The following is a 16,705-nucleotide window of genomic DNA, read 5'->3' on the forward strand; positions in this document are numbered from 1 at the left end:
ACCTTAACCTCCTTCCACTTATCGCATTCCCAACGCCTCTCCCCCAAGTCCCTCCTCCCTACCTTTTATCTTAGCCTACTTGGCACAACCTCCTCATTCCTGAAGAAGGGCTTATGCCCAAAATGTCGATTCGCCTGCTCCTTTGATGCTGCCTGACCTGCTGCGCTTTTCCAGCAGCACATTTTTCAGCTGTTATTGTATCCTCTCAGCATTCTCCTTTTTCATTTAAAAACGTGTCCTCAAAACCTTGCTTTATGACTTCCCTTCTGTTATTTCTGCTCAATCTCTCCCTTTTATTCCCTTCTAGGAAATCTTTAGATAGTCTCTTAAAACATCTCAATAAATGCACATTTGTTAATGATATAATTTGCCTCCCATATAAAACAATTGACTTAGCATGATCAATGTCGTGCAAAGCCTGACAAGAAATATCTTTATAAAAGATAATGCAGAAAGTAATTATCTTTTGCAAAAATCAAAACATATTTCTGCAGCTAATACCTGTGAAACCTTCATTTCAATTAAAAAAAAGTTATGTAAAATTAATAGTTTACTAGCAGGTTGATGTTATTTCAAACACTTTATTTCTTTGTTCAAGATGTTTCATCAGAGTTTAGACAGATCCACAGCAAACCTGAGAACTCTGTACATACCAAATAGACTAACTGAAAAAGATTGTTAGAAGAAATATAATTCTTGATGATTGTACTACTAGACATTATGGTTCAAGCACTTCTATACATATCACAAGTGCAAATAGCCCATTGCAGATCAATGTCTTCATATTTTTAGTGTTGTAATTTCACTTTCAGAAGCTGTAGCTCCCAATCACGACCCAAGCAAATATCAACATGACACTACTGCTCCCCAGCTAATAAAAACAGTGAAACGCTTTCCCAGGTGGTGACATTAATATTTCATTACCTGAGTTTGTGCTTGAACATGTCATATCATTTTTGCTGCCCACTATTCTTCTGTTTTCACTGTTACAGCTCACTGAATAAGATTATTTTGGCATTTGGGATTCCTCCATGTGGTCTAAAAGAGTGTAGTCATTCTCATAGTAGCTTAGCCTTAATGTTGTTAACTGACATACTTGAAGATCCTGCAGTCGGTAATTTCTTTTCTGCTGTTTGATGTGCATCATAAACTATTGGAGGTGGAATTTGTCAAGCTGTTGAAAGCAATGACAGAAATACATTGAAGACTCATATCCACCCACATAGGAGGGTGGTAATGACTACATTCCTGTATACTTACAATGTTGTTGTGAGTTTGATCCCCTGCTGCTTGCAGGCATGCTTTTTCAATCTTTTGAACGTAGAGTTGGCATTCTTGATATGACAGCACACTTCGCTCTTTATTAGCACACCATTGACAACCTACTATCCAAATGAGTTAACCAGTTTGGTATCACTAATAGACATGATGTTTTTGTGAGTGTTACTGATGCATGACCTCTATTTCCATCAGGCTTGATGATATGGTTGTAGTTCTTCACTGCTAGGCCAAGCCTTATGGTAATGAATTGCAGATCCTCCTGAGTGTGTATACCTCTAGGGTACAGTTATCTGCAAACACAAAAATTAGTCATTAATTCCTCTGTGATCATTTTCAGGATGTAAAGGTTTCCAGATGTGCGAATACATACATAAACAGTGTGATCTAAAGGGAATAGGTGCAAACATAAATCTTTATTTAACTCCACTGATGAAGGAAAATCACCTTATTTTGTAAAACATAGCATCCTAAAGTTCATATGCAATATGGACTTCACACATAAGTATGAAACAGCAATTTTCCTTGATGCAGCTATGAGAACCTAAGGACTGTATACCAAGATTATCACATTCTCCTAATTCTGACAACAGAGGGAAAATGATACCAGTGATGCTGAGATTTTGTTCTGAAGCATTATTGTACCTCTAGGTGGACTGAGCCAATTATGTTTGGAAGTTAATGCCTAAGAAACAGATTCAGAAGTATTCCCCTATCTCTAAAAGAGTTTAGTTTTATCAATGTTACTGCAGTTGTTCTTCATTCCTTAATCTGTACAGATGGTAATAATTGCTGCATGATTCAAGTGTTGTCAGATGGTAGCACCTCTCCAGATGTGTAGCTGATCAGTGAGAGCCCTTCAGTTATATTAGTACATCTCTGCATCGGATCCCATATGGTCCTCGAGTTTCTTCTTTCTACCGTTCCTTAATGGTTACACTAGTTAGCAAATGTGGGGCTTTCATCCATGTCATTGTGCAGAGCCCTCTGTGACTGTATTAAGGGCTTCATCCATAACACGAACAATCTGTTCGGGAGTTTCTGCAGTGTATGTAACATCTCTGAATGATCTCAGCTTTACTTGCTATATGAGTAGCATCAACCACATCCAGTAAAGGTAACGTACTGCAGTAACTCATGATGTAAATCTCCTTGGGCACATCACAGGAACATGGAAATATGCCAACTCAGGTCAGGTCAGACATAGAATTGGTTCAAATCTCAATCTAGAGCCTGAGCATAAAAATCACGGCTGAAACTCTAGTGAAGTACGAAGGGAATATTAAATAGTTGAATGAAAATATATCTACAAAACCTGTAAAACTAGGAAATGAACTTACTGGGAGTACTGGAGGTCTACAAGATGTTCTGGGTCAGTATGCATCATTTCTAAGCTTTGGTATTTTCACTGGTTTGGAGATGCTATCATTTGGAAAGACATAAAACGAAGTTCCCATCTGTCTACTTGGATAGCTGTACAAACTCCCATTGTACCATTACAAAGAAAAGTAGGGGAATTATCCCTCTGTCCTAAATAATATTTGTTCCTCAATCAACATCACAAGAAACAGATCATGATCACAAACACATCATGATCACATAACCTCTAGATCCTGAAGAAGGGCTAATGCCCGAAACGTCGATTCTCCTGTTCCCTAGATGCTGCCTGACCTGCTGTGCTTTTCCAGCAACACATTTCCATCCATGATCACATAACTGCTTGTGAAAGTTTGTTGAACTCAAAATAGTTGCGTTTCCTACATTCCAACGGTGGCTGCATTTCCAAAAGAACTTCATTGGCTGTAAATCACTTTGAGACTTTGATTAGCTGTGAAAATCGCTATATATGACCCTGCTTCCTTTCTCATTGCCTTCTTCCCACCTTTTTTCTCTTTCTTTTTGCATTATTTCACTTCCCTGACATTCTGGGAGGAATTGTATATTTATTTTTGACTAAGTCCTAGTTATAGACTCATAGAGATTCCAGTATAGAAACAGATCCTCTGTTCAACTCATCCATGCCGACCAAATATCATAAGTAAATCTAGTCCCATTTGCTTGCATTTGGCCCATATCCATCTAAACCTTCCCTATTCATGCAGGAGAAAGTGAGGTCTGCAGATGCTGGAGATCAAAGTTGAAACTTTATTGCTGGAACAGCACAGCAGGTCAGGCAGCATCCAGGGAACAGGAGATTCGACGTTTCGGGCACAGGCCCTTCTTCAGGAATGAGCCGTCACTGGGGGCGGAAGTAGCTGCTGCGACCACGGAGACAGAGTTCTTCCCCATAGCCGCGGAGGTCGCCAATCTGTTGGCGATTGTCTTCATGACTCATTCCTGAAGAAGGGCCTGTGCCCGAAACGTCGAATCTCCTGTTCCCTGGATGCTGCCTGACCTTCTGTGCTGTTCCAGCAATAAAGTTTCAACTTCCCTATTCATGCACCCATCCAGATGCCTTTTAAATATTGTAATTGTACTAGCCTCCACTACTTCCTCTGGCAGCTCATTTCATACATGCACCATCTTGTGTGTGAAAAAGTTCTCCCTTAGTTCTCTTTTAAGTCTATCCCCATTCATCCTAAATCTATGCCCTGTAGTTCTGGACTCCCCCACCTCAGGGAAAATATCTTATTTATTTACCCTATCACTACCCTCATGATTTTATTAAACCCTTCAGTCTCTGACACTCCACGGAAAACAGCCCAGCCTATTCAACCTCTCCCCAAAGCTAAAACTCTCCAACCCTGGCAACATCCTTGCAAATCTTTTATGAACCAACACTAACAACTATGCCAACCACTGTTATCTCATTCATTTCCCACCTTTCTGTGATTGCAGGAGAATACAGCCCATAATAAGGAACACAAAGCTTGCATGAGAGTGGGTTTGCCCAACATCTGAGTCCTTACCACCTCCATGGCCAATGGACTCAACAACTGTGCAGGAATCCTTCAGCCAAGCTGAGGAATCTAGAATTGCATTAAGTTGGAGAAGAGAGGGAGGGAGAAAGACACTTATTGTAGGCACTTTGGTGGCATGAGCAAAAATGGCTTGTACAACACTCTCTTTTTATGGATAAGTTTTCCAGATTTTACCTTACATGTCATTATGTGTAAGTGTTTAACCAATTTTCACACCAACCAGCAGCACTTCACAGCCAAGGACAAGGTTCCATGGATGGAACTCTGTACCAGGACCCTATTGCACCACCTGGAAACAGGGGGATTAATGCAGACGTATTGCATTGGATGATGTTGACTGTTTTGCCCCCCTCTCCCTCCTCATTCAATACGTCTATTGTTTGGTTCTACCTGTGCACAAAGGTGAAGCTGTCAATGAGTTGTCTAGCAGAGGCTGTGCAACATTCAGAGAGGGTTGATGTTGTAGGATGGCCAGGGAATAGGCAGCCTGCATGCCTGTGTCTTTTACAGTACGTGGGCCTGTGACCAATGTTGTTTCTCTTTAAAATCCCTACTCACAGATTGAGTCAGTTACGCTGCTAAACTCCAGTGTGCTCACAGTCATTTTCTTTCATATTGTGCACATTTGATTTCTAGCTTGATGGAAGGTGGCAGAGGGCATTCTTCTTTCAGTGGCTTTCACCCTTAGCCTCACTATGCTGATGAGTCCCTAAATATCCACATCCCTTTCCCATTAACCCCACAGGTTTCACATTTCCTGTCAAGTCCATCTCCTTGCACCTATACCTGCCTATCAAACACATCCAGGTTCTGGCTGATCATACTCTGCCCTCCCTTTGAAGCCAACCTGCCCATGTCTATGGAGGGTACCCGCACCATCCACTGTATTACAGCCTTCCCAGGTATGCTTCACCGTATCCTTCTTGGTAATCTTTCAGCCTTTCCTTCAGAGTCCTGAGTGTGGTGCTGGAAAAACACAGCAAGTCAGGCAGTATCCGAGGAGCAGGAGAATCAATGTTCCAGGCATAAGCTCTTCATCAGTGCCACACTCTCGACTCTGATCACCAGTATCCCAGCTCTTCCTTCACAATGATACTGAGCCCTTCACGAGAGCCAGAAGGCCCAGTGCTAGAGAATAACTCGCCAAGGCTCAGTTCCACAGCAACAACCACATTTCCAAACCCCCATAACCTTTTAGTTTCTGTGGGCAGTCGTGATGGATTGACCATGGTCCAGCCTATTGACCAACATGACCCTTTACTGGGCAAGATGTTCCAGTCTCTTGGCTGGTAAGAATACTAATGCCAACCATAATAGTCCTGCCCATCAGATTGGCCACCAGGGAGTCAACAGGTTTACCATGACCCACTCCTTGGACTGCAGAGGCATAGATGCCCTGGCTGATGAATCTTTGAGCGGACGCCTGCCTGTGGCCATTGCCCTTGACTGGCATGGGAGGCTTGCTTTACCTTACTATGCCCCTTGATTGATGGGTGACTTCATTGAGGATTGCTCCACTAAGAATTGGATACATGGCAGCTTGCTTAATGTCGTGTGTTTGCTGTGTAGCTCATGTCAGATTGGTGTAGCACACTGCTGTACAGCAAGCTGTGTATTTGGGGTGGAGATTGTAGGAAGGACAAATATAATGTATGATGTGTATAATGCTTTGGCAGTGCTTGAAACATTGCTGGAGAACTACAGAGGAACGTATGTGTTATAAATTTGTTCCATGCTCTTTTTCTGTTAGAAAATTCAATTCAAGATGCTATTGAGGAGAAGAACGAAGGGAGATGTGAAGTGGCCTTTCATTTAATTCCCGCCCACCACCTCCTCATTCATGTAAACATTTATTCTTTTTCACTTGCTCACCAGTCCAGAGAAATCCGCTCAAGTGTGGGTGGGATGTAAATAGCTTTGATGAGGATTTTTCACCATGTGAGACACAGGAGAAGTTGGAGGAGAAAATGCAATCTGACAGTAAAGAACAGAGACTGTGTAGAAATGAGGTGCTGGTTTTTTATCCCACAGACTCCGATGTTTAGAATGCTTCTCTAAATAGAAGAATGCTGGATGAGTGCCACACTTTCAGGGAGGCACCATGCCAGAGACCTGTAACAGATGGCAGGGGCTATAGCGGACTCACAATCCTCAGTGCTAATATCCAATAAGGATTCATCACATTGCCGCACTACTCTGAAGAAGTGATGCAAGCATTTTTATCTATTCTCTAACAGGGAAGCGTCCAGACCTATTACTGGCCTTAAATTTTAAATGACCATTTGGATAGAACCAGAACGACCAAGCTGCTGAGAGGTTCATGAAGCCGTATCTTGAAATTGCCGAATCTAACTGATACCATCAGGTCTGTCCTGCGACTGATCAATAAGCACTTAGACTCAACACGATTGACATATAGCTAAAACCTACTTCCACATTGCTCTCTTCAGAGATGACTGTGCTCTTCAAATTCCGGTCTCATGCACATTCTCAATTATAGTTACTTCAGAAGCGCTGGCTGTGCCTTAGTTATTTAAAACAAAGTAGCGAAATCTACCTCTTTCCTCATTTAAAACAATTCTGATAACCTTCCTCTTTGATCAATCTGACCTAATATGACCTTATTTTGTTCAAACCTTCAGATGCTGTAATGCTTTGTAGGTGCTATATAGATACAGGCTGTTGTTGTCTCGATGACCAGTGAAATTAACTTTCCAACCCTAATGTTACAGTGATGATACAAGACTTAGACCTGCATCCTGCTGAAAATACTTCTACAAATTCTGAAGCCCTGAGATTGTGGGTGCCTTTGTAGCAAGAGCTTACATTACCAAAAGGGCCTTCAGGTTTAAGTTTGGTAGACCCACCAGGATGGATTTAAGAACAGTACAATGAAACTTACAATAAAGAACCTGCATCTACATAGTGCTGTGCAGATGTTATACTTAAATGTAACAGTTAAATGTTACTTTGGTAACAAAAACAGGAAGGTGGATTATAAATTGAGTGGCAGCAGATTGTGAAAGGGAGAGATTCAATGAAACCTGGATGTTATGGTACACCAGATAGTGAACGCCAACAAGCAGGAGCAGCAGACATGCAAGAAGGCAAATAGTATGCTGGCCTTCATTGTGAATGAATTTGAATACAGGAGCGACAATGTCTTGCTGCAATTGTACATGGCCTTGGTGAGGCCACATTTTGAGTATTGCTGCAGTTTTGATCTCCTCTTCTGTGGAAAGGTGTTCTGACTATGTAGGAAGTGCAAAGAAGATTTACCAGACTGATTCCTGGGATAGCAGGACTGACATATAAAGACAGACTGGATTGGTGAATATAAGTTTAGAAGAAAGAGGGGGACAGTGAGTCTCAATAACATTTTAACAGGACCACACAGAGTAGATGCAGGAAGAATATTCCCAAAGAACAGTGAGTTCCAAACCAGGAATCACAACCTAAGGATTAAGAATAGGCTATTTTGGACTGAGATGAGGAGAAATTTCTTTACCTAGAGAGTGGTGAGCCTGTGGAATTTCCTGCCATGGGAAGTGGTCAAGGCGTACTTCGAATGTTTTCAAGAGGGAGCCAGATATAGTTCTTAGGACTAAAGGGAACAAAGGGTATCAAGTTGAATGACAGAGCAGGTTCAAAGGGCCAAATGGCCTACTTCTACTCCTATTTTCTGTTTCTATGCCTTTCACAAGCTCAGACATCCCAAATTCTTTATGAAGCCAATGAAGTACTTTCAGTTATTGGAACGCAATAAAAGTTGACACTTAATTTGTAAAAGTGTAAGATCTTACAAATGCCAATTAGATAAATGACCAAAAATTGATTTAGATTAGATTTCCTACAGTATGGAAACAGGCCCTTCAGCTCAACAAGTCCACACCGACCCTCCGACGAATAACACACCCAGATCCATTCCCCATATTTACCCCTGAGTAATGCACCTAACACGATGGGCAATTTAGCATGGCCAATTCACTTGACCTGCACATTTTTGGATTGTGGAGGAAACCGGAGCACTCACAGAAAATCCATGCAGACACATGGAGAATGTGCAAACTCCACATAGACAGTCGCCCAAGATGGGAATCAAGCCCAGGTCCCTGGCGCTGTGAGGCAGCAGTGTTAACAACTGAGCCACCGTGCCACCCCTTACTGGAAGTTTAGTTAGAAATTTATTTAGGCCAGGCCCTCGGAAAACACTCTGGCTCCACTTTGAACTTTGAACTTGTGGTTGAAAGTGTTTATGCCCATAAAGGGTGGTAAGTGTTTTGAACTCTCTTCCACAAAGGGCAGTGGATGCTGGATCTGTTGCTAAGTTTAAATCCAAGGTAGATTCATCTTTTGAGAAGCAAAGATATGAAGGGATATGGACCAAAGTCAGGTCTATGGAATTACGCGACAGATCAGCTATGATCTTATTGGACGGTGGAACAGGCTTAAGGAGCTGAATGGCCTACTCCTGTTCCTATGTTTCCTATATTCCTATGCTTATACAACTGATTCCTTCCAAGGATCCACTGGGGACCTATCTGGAATTTCTCACACTATTTCTGCACACAAATGTTTCAAGGCTGACACTGATACAATTTTGGCTAAAATGCATCGGTACATCTCATTTCCCCGTGATGAGGTCAGTGCTGCAGCCCAAGCAGTAAGCTTTGGCAATGTAGCTGGCAGCCTCAGGTGTAGGGTGTGATAGACTGGAAGCACATTGCATTTAGGGATCAAATCATTACACAGAAAGGTGTCAATCAATGTGGAAGTGATCTCTGATCATCAGTACCATATCTTGGAATTCTGCACTAGGTACCCTGGGCAATTCCATGATGCCTATTCCCTTGACTATTCCCATGTTCCCACTGGGTTTAAGGGGCCTGATATCTTGCAAGAATGATAACTGGGGGATGAGGTCTACAAGAGGACCGTGACCTGATGACCTAATTATCTTCATATAGATTGATATAGTCAGATTGGCAGAGGAAGCCATACGTAAGAATTCATAATGTGTTGATCAGGACAGTTTTCCAAAACATACGTTGTGAATCCAACGAGGGATCAGATCATTTTGGATCTGGTGATGTGAAACGAGGCAAGTTTAATAAATTATGTCAGGGTAAAACTTTCCCTCAGAATCAGTGATCATAATATGGTAGAATTTACCATTCGGTTTGAGAGGGAGGAACTTGGGTTGGAAACAACTGTGCTCAGCTTAAATAAAGGTAATTACAAAGGAATAAGAGCAGAGCTGGCTGGAGTAGACTGGGAAAGGAGTTTAGCAGCAAAGATGGTTGAGAAACAATAGCAGACGTTTAAGAAAATAATATATGGCTCACAGCAAATACATATTCCAGTGAGAGAGAAGGATTCTAGGAAGGGAAGAAGCAAACACTTACTATCCAGAGGAATTAAGGATAGAATCAAATTGAAAGAGATAACATACAACGTAGCAAAGATTAGTGGTAAGCCAAAGGATTGGGAATGTTTTAAAGATCAAGAAAAGACAATGAAAACATAACAAAAAAAGGAAAAAAATAAACTTTGAGGGTAAACTTGCAAGTAATGTCAAGATGGAAGAGTAGGAAGACAAGCATGAACACAGACCCTGAGAGAATGAGATTGGGGAAAAAACAATGGGAACAATGAAATAGCAGAGGAGTTGAATAAATACTTTGCATTAGTTGTTACAGTGGGAAACATTAATAACAGTCCAACAAAACTCAATGGGCAAAAGGAGGAGAGGAAATAAATATAATAACTATCAAAGAAGAAGTGCTAGGGAAAGTAATGGGGCTAAAGACCAATAGGTCCTGTAGATTAGATGGGTTGCATCCTAGAATATTATAATAAGTAGCTGCAGAAATAGTGGATACCCACATGGTAATCTCACAGCAATCCTTGCATTCTGAAAGAGTCTCAGAGAATTGGAAAACTGCCAACGTTGCACCTTATTTGCAAAGGGAAATAAACAAAAGATAGGTAACTATAGGCAATAACCACCTCCAATGAGAAAAGAATTTAATAACATGCCCTTGAATTCAATTACATTACCATTATTGAATCCTCTAGTATTAACATCATGGCATTACCATTGACCAGAAACTGAACTGAAACAGCCATATGTGGCTAAGATCTGGCTAGAGGTAGCAATGAAGTCAATTCCTGTTTCCCCAAAGACTATCCACTATCTACACAGCACAAGGCAGGTGTTTAAAGAAATACTGTCCATTTGCTTGGATGGATGCAACTCCAATAATAATCCAGAAGCTCGTCACCATTCAGGACAAAGCAGCCACTTCAATGAGAACCTGTCTGCCATGATTACAATTCACTTCCTCACTACCAGTGTGTAGTATTTACTATCGACAAAATGCTTTGCGATAAATCAGCAAAGCTCCTTAGAAAGCATCTTTCAAATTTACAATGTCTAACACCTAGAAGGACAAGGACCATAGGAACATAGTAATACCACCACCTACAAATTCTCCTCCTTGTTGTATGCTTTTCTGACTAGGAATTATATCACTGTTCCTTCATTATCAGTGAGTCAAAATCCTTGAACTCCCTTCTTAACATCACTGTGATGTATCTACGCCCCAAGTACAACTTTCAATGTATTTGCTTGTCCTTCTAGATAGTGGAGGTTGCAGTACTGGAAGGTGCTATGTAGGAGACTTGGTATGATAATGTAGTGCACTTTCTAAATAGTATACACTGTTCAAAGTTTGTGAGAAGATTTGTAGCTTGGGTACTCGTTGTTGTGGTTCTGTTCGCCGAGCTGGGAATTTGTGTTGCAGACGTTTCGTTCCCTGTCTTGGTGACATCCTCAGTGCTTGGGAGCCTCCTGTGAAGTGCTTCTGTGATGCTTCCTCCGGCATTTATAGTGATTTGTATCTGCCGCTTCCGGTTGTCAGTTCCAGCTGTCCGCTGCAGTGGCTGGTATATTGGGTCCAGATCGATGTGCTTATTGATTGAATCTGTAGATGAATGCCATGCCTCTAGGAATTCCCTGGCTGTTCTCTGTATGGCTTGTCCTATAATAGTAGTATTGTCCCAGTAAAACTCATGTTGCTTGTCCTCTGCGTGTGTGGCTACTAAGGATAGCTGGTCGTGTTGTTTCATGGCTAGTTGGTGTTCATGGATACGGATCATTAGCTGTCTTCCTGTTTGTCCTATGCAGTGTTTTGTGCAGCGGACAGCTGGAACTGACAACCGGAAGAGGCAGATACAAATCACTATAAATGCCGGTGGAAACATCACAGAAACGCTTCACAGGAGGCTCCCAAGCACTGAGGATGTCACCTAGACAGGGGATGAAACATCTGCAACACAAATTCCCAGCTCGGCGAACAGAACCTCAAAAGTATACACTGTGCTTGATGGTGGAAGAAATGAATGCTGAAAATTTGAGATAGGGCACCAGTAAAATGAGTTACTTTGTCATGAATGCTGTTGAGGGTTTTGAATATTGTTAGAGCGGAGCTCATTCAGGCAAGTGGAGAGTGTTCCATTGCACTCCAGACATGTGCCCTGTAGACGGTGGACTGGCTTTGCAAAGGCAGAAGGTGAGTTGCTCGCAACAGCTTGCCTCACCTCTGACCTGCTGTTGTAGCTATAGTCTGGCTGCATTTGGTTCAATTTCTGGTCAAAAGTAACCTCCCAGATGATGATAGTCAGGGACTCAGCAATGGCAATGCTAGGGATTCTCAAGGTGCAATTGATGCATTCTCTCTTGTTGGAGATGGTCATTGCATGGCACTTCCACAAATGTTACTTGTTTCTTATCAGCCTTTGCATGGATCTTTTCCAGGATTTGCTGCACATGGATGTGAATTGCTTCAGTGTCTGAGGAACTGTGAAAGGTGCTGAACACTGTGCAATTATTAGCAAGCATCCCTTTCTGATCTTATGATGGAGGCATGATTATTGATGAAGCAGTTGAAGATGGCTGGGCCAAGTACAGTGTCCAGAGAAACTCCTGTGATGATGAGGTGATAGACATTCAATAACCAACTAAGTTCCTTTGTGTTAGGTACAACTCCAGCCAGTGGTGACTTCTCCCCCACAAATTCCCATTGACTTTAGTTTTGCTGGGATTCCTTGGTGTCAAACTCAATATCAAAGGCAGTCACTCTCTTCTCACCTCTTACATTTAGGCTCCTTTGTCTACGTTTGGATTGATTGCTGCCAGCACAATATGACCACTTGCTCTGAGCATGATGTGTTTGCAGTTTTCTATATATAAGCCTACGTAAAATGCATCACAAATAGTCAGGCTCATATTGAATCAATTCCTGGAGGTTTCTTAAGAACTAACTGGATACGTCTATATGACATCTCAGAGTTACATATGCAGCATGGGTGCTGATTTAAATTATAACGACATTTAAAACATGGTTGACTGAATGTTTGGCTCTCTGCCTGCTGACTGAAAGCTGTGGAGAGTAAAATGGAGTCCTCTAATACCAGAGTGTCACATGTCATGATATCATCTAATCATTGCAACTCAAGTGACTCAACACTTTATGTACCGAGTATATCCTATATTTCCACCAGTCCTGGACACTTTGCCAATTTTTCAATTACTTCTGCTGTCTTAGCTCTGGCAGACAATTCCACCTTTAATGTACTTGCTAATTCAAGCAGTCTGGCTTTTACTTGTTCCTGTAAACCAATCAGGGATATTGGTTCCAAATGTAGACTGGTTTTGGTTGCTTTTAATGTCATCATATTTTAATATGTAAAATCTGAGATCTCTCCCCTTATCTTTTGCCACTTACAATAACTCCACATCCAATCTTATGTTGGTCTCATTCAAAGTTCCTGGATTTATGAAGGTCCAAATTTTTGTTAAGACAATTGGGGAGATGAAATACTAAGTCAGACTCCCAGCTGAGGGGGAATGAGCTGGCTTCCCTTTTTTACTGATCAACTCCTTCAGTTGTCACAAGGAGATTAATTTACAAAGGACCCCCTCCAGTTGGATACATTTCTCACAGACAAAATGAATTTTTTTAAAAAAGGGCACATTCTGAGAGGCTTTCTTGAGTTAACAAAAGAGTGATTAGATTAGATTACATTACAGTGTGGAAACAGGCCCGTTGGCCCAACAAGTCCACACCGACCCGCCGAAGCGCAACCCACCCATACCCCTACATTTTACCCCTTACCTAACACTGCAGGCAATTTAGCATGGCCAATTCACCTGACCTGCACATCTTTGGACTCTGGGAGGAAACCGGAGCACCCGGAGGAAACCCACGCAGACACGGGGAGAACGTGCAAACTCCACACAGTCAGTTGCCTGAGGCAGGAATTGAACCCAGGTCTCTGGCGCTGTGAGGCAGCAGTGTTAACCACTGTGCCACCGTGCCGCCCACATAGAATTGTGACTACATTGTTGTAGTTCAATCAGAGCAATCTGGATCCATGTCTAATGGGACTGAGAGGATTATGAAGGTTCAAAATATGCTATTTGTTTATTCAGGGGGACTTGATGGCCCAGACTAGAAATCCTGAGATCCAGGTAATGTTCTGGGCACCAGTCTTTGAAACCCACCAAAGCAGATGGTGAAAGTTAAATTTAATAATCTCAATAAAAATCTCAAATATGGAAGTCAAATGATGATCACAAAATCATTGTTATAAAAACGTATTCGATTCACTCAAGAAGGAAACTGACATCCTTACTTGGTCTGGCCTACAGGCGAATCCAGATCCACAGTGATTGATTCTGACCTGTCCTCTGAAATGGCTTAGTAAACCATTCAGTTCTAAAATGAAATGAAACTGTACAAGTTACCTAGTATTGACTAAGGCACCAGAAATGACATGGCAAGCCCAGCTTTGTCAACCCTCCTGACTAACATCTAGGGCTAGTGCCAAAGTTTGGGAGAGCTGTTGCACAGACTCGTCAAGCTGTCTTATCACAGTCATGCACATAGAACCATTCCTTATAGAAAATGTCCCAGACACCACCATCTCCATCCCTGGATCTGCCCGGGACTGTTGACTGGTAGTCGAGCCTTTCAGTTCTGCTTTTATATGCTATTAGTAAACTGGTTAGAAAGAAAAGGCCTCAGTAAAAATAGTAGAACATAATTTACTATATAAACAATGTTCTCGTTGGAGCTGCCCACAGCTGAAGGTAACATAAAATGGCTGCATGTGGTTTTTAGCTGGCAGAAAATGACTGAAGAGAATTGATAACTGAGGCAGTAGATTACACACACAGGATCATGGCTTTCATACTTATGGCAACCAGATAAGTGCCTCATAGAAATCTTAGTAAAGAAGGAGCAAAGATGTAGACACTGAGACATTTCAGATAACGGAAGCTCAGATGGAAATGTTCTAGAAAACGTAAAGCTCGCTATTTAATATGGAATAGAAGAGGAAAACTTGAAACACCTTGGTTAAGTCCCTTTAGCTAAATATGAGTACATAGGTGTGAACACACACGCACATTTATTCATACAATAATAGTATTAGCTTCAGTTTTAGCTTATTGGACATCGGGGAATTTAATCAGCTTCCTGTAGATAGTCAGCTCTAGGCATAGAGACAGTCTTGATAAGGAGTAGCCTTGAAAAATCTAAATACAAGGTGCCTGATACCAACTAGTCCAAGGTTTGCCTTTTAGTAAAGTGTAAAAGGTAAAGTCTGATCCCTCCATAATCAAGACGTTAAGCTCTTGCCACTACATATTAAATAAACCTATGTTTATGGGTACATTAAAATTATATGTACAACTGACAAACTAATATCAGGGGATTTAACTGAATTTCTATGGATGAGCAACCTTAGATAGTAGGGCGAAAACCTCATCTTGCTAGGAGGTAGGATTGAATACTGTCAGTGTTGGAATGTGCCTTAAAGCAGGAAAGCCGGAAGGTAGGGTGGTTTGAATAATGGGTGCAAATGTCAGATGCACTGTGAAAACCCAAGGCAAGGTGATAAGGACATCCGGTAAATATTATGAGATCATGGGAAGATCTAGCATTGTCCATTGAGTTGTCCATCATTGACCATGCAATCACATGATTGGATATTTGCTTCAGAAGGGAGATGGCAAGCACTGATGTCAATATTACATGTAATCATCGTAACATGGAATGTATAAATATACTGTACCTGATTGGGAGAGTCAGAGTGTCTTGGAGACTGCATCCAGAGACCTCTCCCATGCTGTGTTGGTAAGGACTTCTAATAAGAAGATCGAATTGTACCATCGGACATCAGACTCAAGACTCCTCTTTAAAATCTCTCCCTAACAGTTCTTCAATTAATCAACTGTAAATCAAATGATGAAGCTGAAGTAGTAGCCTTGAAATTTGAAGGTGATCCCACTGATCATCTGCAAGAAGTTAAGAAGCTGGCAGAATCTCTAGAAAATGATGGAACTGTGGGTGGCACGGTGGCACAGCGGTTAGCACTGCTGCCTCACAGTGCCAGAGACCTGGGTTCAATTTCCGCCTCGGGCAACTGTTTGTGTGGAGTTTGTACATTCTCTCTGTGCCTGCGTGGGTTTCCTCCGGGTGCTCCAGTTTCCTCCCACAGTCCAAAAATGTGGAGTCCTACATTCCGTCTATAAACATTACCCCAAACTTCCTGTTGCCTGCCACTTCAACAGACCACCATGTTCCCTGGCCAATACTTCTGTCTCAAGCCTGACTCGACAAAAGCTAAAATAATACCACCTCATTTTCCACCTGGGGACCTTACAGCCTGAAGGAGCTTGAACCAATCATTCTGTGATTTTTTAAATCCACCCACACCCCTGGCCCTGTCATGATGTGGGCTGTTTTCTGCAAAGCCAACCCATTTTCACCTACTCATGGTTCCCTATTATTAGCTTTTCATTTTCTCTGGCTCACCATTTTCCATTCCTTTGTCTGTCTAACTGCTCACTCTTTCTCTCTGGGCTCCATCCCACCTATCCACCTTACTTCTTCCCACATAATCCCCAACCTCTGTCTTCAGCATATATACCAGCTTTTCCAGCTTCTATCAGTTTTAAAGAAGGGACACTGGATCCAAAGTGTTAACTCTGCTTTTTCTCCACAGATACTGCCGGATCTGCTGAGTTTCTCCAGCAATTTCTCTTTTTGTTTCAAGTTTTATTGCCTGGTCTGAAATCAAGGAAGTCAAGTGACCATCAGCTGTTTCTAAAATATTTACCAAATTGGTAGAAGAAACTTTAACCCACGCAAAAGGAACCATTCTAAGTACTATCAAATGTTGGTGAAAGGAATAGGTTATAGAGTCAGAGAGTCATAGAGATGTACAACACGGAAACAGACTCTTCGGTCCAACCCGTCCACGCCAACCAGAAATCCTAACCCAATCTAGTCCCACCTGCCAGCACCCGGCCCATTTCCCTCCAAACCCTTCCAATTCACATACCCATCCAGATGCCTTTTAAATGTTGCAGTTGTACTAGCCTCCACCACTTCCTCTGGCAGCTCTTTCCACACATGCACTACCTTGGCTTAAAA

Source organism: Chiloscyllium plagiosum, chromosome 4 (assembly GCF_004010195.1).
Source record: "Chiloscyllium plagiosum isolate BGI_BamShark_2017 chromosome 4, ASM401019v2, whole genome shotgun sequence".
NCBI lineage: Eukaryota > Metazoa > Chordata > Chondrichthyes > Orectolobiformes > Hemiscylliidae > Chiloscyllium > Chiloscyllium plagiosum.